The 3,946-nt window shown below is 39.1% G+C and overlaps 1 protein-coding gene across 2 annotated transcripts in view; it reads left to right on the top strand.

Moving 5' to 3' along the window:
• Positions 1-3,946, top strand: part of IFT140 (intraflagellar transport 140) — an 88,572-nt gene that overhangs the window by 62,086 nt on the left and 22,540 nt on the right. The gene's annotated exons all lie outside the window — the stretch shown is intronic.

Raw genomic sequence — 3,946 nt, 5'->3', positions numbered from 1 at the left:
CTGAAAGGAAAAGACTGACGAAGACTTCCAAAGTCCCAGTCAATCTCTGTCTCTCTCCACCCCCCATCCTCGTCCTTAATACCAGTTACCTCCCTCCCTCTTTTCTCTTCCTCTGATTCCCAGAAGAAAACATAAGAATTCAATATAGTATATAGTATTAAATAAACAACATGTAAAAGGGATTCTTGAAACATCATTGAAAAGGAACATTGCTTCTCTAGTGCCCATCCCTTAAGCGCCAGAGTCAACACTGGTGGTGATCCCAACCATTAAACACAACTAGGAACTAGGCTTTGGAGATGCTGGCTGGGTAGGCCACTCTTTGAGCAAGAGGCAAAAGAAAATAAAACCCTCTTAATTTTAATCTACTACAAGAGAAGAAATCTAGAGATGCATTTAAAATGTTGCTTATTTCTTGGGAGTTGCTGTTGTTGTATCAGTCTCCCAAAGATAAATTTAGCATCACACCATCATAGAATCATAGAATTGTAGCGTTGGAAGAGACCACAAGGGCCATCCAGTCCAATCCCATTCTGCCATGCAATCAAAGCATCCCTGACAGATGGCCATCCAGCCTCTGTTTAAAGACCTCTAAGGAAGAAGACTCCACTACACTCCGAGGAAGGAGTGTGTTCCACTGTTGAACAGTCCTTACTGTCAGGAAGTTCCTCCTAATGTTGAGGTGGAATCTCTTTTACTGGAACTTGCATCCATTGTTCCAGGTCCTATTCTCTGGAGCAGCAGAAAACAAGCTTGCTCCCTCCTCAGTATGACACCCCTTCAAGTATTTAAACAGAGCTCTCATATCACCTCTTAACCTTCGCCTCTGCAGGCTAAACATCCCAGCTCCCTAAGTCGTTCCTCATAGGGCAAGGTTTCCAGACCCTTCAACATTTTAGTTGCCATGTTCTGAACACACTCCAAAAACCAGTAATTCTGTTTGTGCAGCAAAGATCAGTCATGTAGATGAACCTCTAAGAATGGTCAAGGGATTCCCAACCCACCATGTTCGTTATTTTATTAAGACAGCCTTCTCCTGGCAATACATCTTCAATTTATTTTAATTTTAATTTTAACCCACTTTTCAGGCGCAGACCAAAATGTGAAATCATCCAAATTAAATCTAACCAGAGCTGTAGTAAAGCAGCAATAAAATGGTCATAAAAAGAGATATCAATGATAAAGAGAAGAGCAGAAACATCCAAAAAATCAAAAGAACAATAGCAGTGTCCGGAAATAGAAAAATAAACCCTAAGTAGACAAATAAATCAAGACGTAGCCAATTCTCTTTATATTTTGTTAGTGTACAGTATGTACTAAGTTGGTGATGATAAAAGAATAATATATTAAGTGACAGCAGTTTGATGTCAAGCGTGAGCTCTGCACTTCCATTTTTTACTTCTGTTTTTAAAATTCTTACATACTTTTGCGGTTGGTTGGATGGGTATTGGTGCTGGTGGTCTATTACAACTTAGTTAAACAAACAAGATGGTAATGATGGTTATTAAGTCTGAGACCTTCTTACTATAAAGAGCTGATTGACAATGGGATAGACTGCCTCAGAGGGCAATGGGTTCTCATTCTCAGGAGATCTTTAAACAGATTGGACAGACATCTTTCAGGAGCACTTTACTTGTGTCTTTCTGCATGGCCCTTGTGGGCCCTTGAAATCCTGTGAGTCAATGAAATTCTCAGTTTTCCATATAAAAGTCCACCTGCTTACCCCCCTCAATTTTTTTCCCTGAAGATCACACAGGCATGATGAAGTCTACACAACAAAATGGTTTTGTCATAAGGAAATCCTGGACAACTGGTGACACAGTGATTAAAATGCTTGTACTGTATTGCAGTCACTCACCCACAAACCACAAGGTTGTGAGTTCAGTCCCAGCCAGGGACTCCAGGTCAACTCAGCCTGGCATCCTTCTGTAGGTCGCTAAAATTGCTTGTTGGGGGCAGTTAGCTTACACTTTCTAAACCACTTAGTACATCAGTAAGCAGAACAGTGCACCCTTTTTTACGCAGAGGTCCGTTCTGGACCCCCCCTCGTAAAAAAATGCGTATTCTCGAGCCCCATTGAAAATAATGGGGCTCGTGCATGGTGAGTTGGTGCAGCAGCGTGGTGGCATGTGCGCACCACAGGCACACGCCCCATTATTTTCAATGGGGCGTGCCGCCACTTGCACCACATGTGCTCCTGTGGGCTCCCTAGCGGCTTTCAGTGTATGCTGAAAGCCGCGTATGGTGCATCTGTGTATGACGCGGGTGTACTGTATAGCAATGTACTTCAGAGTTTCAGTTTATTCATGACAACCAAATACAGGTTATGGTCATCAAATTACAAAAACAATTAAAACCCTTTAAAACTTCCACTGTCAATGAGCTCTATAACATCTAGAGCAATATGTTTACACTAAAATTACAAAAAGAACTCATACAAAAACATCACAATTTTCCATACTCTGTTCAAATTAACATAATCTGCAGATTCCCTTGCAGGCCTTTATCCTCAAAGTCTAATCTAAGTTTAGCTGCTTTCACAGCTAATCTAGCAGTGTTGAACACGACAGACTTAGTTGTATTAGCTAACAAGTAAGTGATTTTCTCCAAGTCATTTTCGTTAGCTACAGTACAAGTTCTAAACTTCTCTTCGGAAACTTATCTAATGGGGTTTTATATATCTTACAATGTAGCATATAGTGTATTAATAATATCTTTAATATCTCCACTTCCACAAATGCAAATATGCTGCTCCTTGGGAATCTTTTTATATTTCCCTTCAATGTACAGTAGTTGGTTTTCATTGTGTAGAATCATAGGGCTATAAAAGCCCTACGAAGAAGAGGTTGAGTTATTTCTGATAAATAGAATTGTACTTGCTATTGCTACTTGCTAGTCCCAGACCTTCACCGACCAGCAATTCTCAGCATACCTTGCAAAGAGTCTTGTCACTTACACTACATTTGTAATTTAAATGAAAATATGCTCTTATCTGCTGTGTTCCTATAATGCCCATTGCTGGTGACAGGTTATTTAGTGCCCTGGTCAAACTAATTAAATAAATTATTATTATTATTATTAATTACTTGCATTCTGCAAGATATCTTGTAGGAAACATGAAAAGCACAAACCTTGAAACTGGTTAATTTATATTAAATTGCAAGAATAAGTGACACCACAATCTTTGCTTATATTTCAACGCACAAATCATTTTGAATAATCTTGCAAATTGTGACGTTAACATTTAAATCTCATGCAACTTTTAATTCCAGGCACATCAGAATCTCACTTTGCACCAAATTTTGTTGCCAGTGTTCAGATCAAGTGTTGAACATGTGTTCGGTTGATATAGCTGCCAAGCCAACTAGTGATTATTCTAATCATAAATGATTAGAATACAAATAGTAGGAGACAGAGGAGAATTAATTGTAGGAAAATATGGCCTAGGATCAAGAAATGAAGCAGGAGAGCAACTGACTGAATTTTGTAAGGCCAACAGTTTGTTCATTGCAAAAACAGTCTTCAAGCAGTCAAAGAAGCAACTATATACATGGCCATCACTTCATGGTGAATGTAGAAATCAAACACACTCCATAATTGGAAGCAGAAGATGGGGAAGCCCCATTCTCTGTGAAAAAACAAAACCAGGAACAGATTGTTGCAGACTATGGACTGCTAATATAAAAAATGCAAGTAAAGCCAAAGAAGAAACTAAACCAACCATTGTGCTAAAATACAAATAGAAGAACATCCCTATAGAATTTAGAGCTAATGTGAAAAACATATTTGCATTATTAAGCCAAATTTATCAGATGCCAAAGAACTCTGGACTGAAGCCAGGGACATTGTCAGGAAACGAAACAAAACAAAACAAAACAAAACAAAAAACTATCTGCAGCCAAAGAAAGAGAGAGAGAGAGAGAGAGAGAGAGAGAAGCCTCCCTGG

The sequence above is a fragment of the Sceloporus undulatus genome, chromosome 8 (genome assembly GCF_019175285.1).
Source record: "Sceloporus undulatus isolate JIND9_A2432 ecotype Alabama chromosome 8, SceUnd_v1.1, whole genome shotgun sequence".
NCBI lineage: Eukaryota > Metazoa > Chordata > Lepidosauria > Squamata > Phrynosomatidae > Sceloporus > Sceloporus undulatus.
The sequence above is the reverse complement of the archived record's forward strand: the minus strand, read 5'-3'. Positions and strand labels throughout refer to the sequence as shown.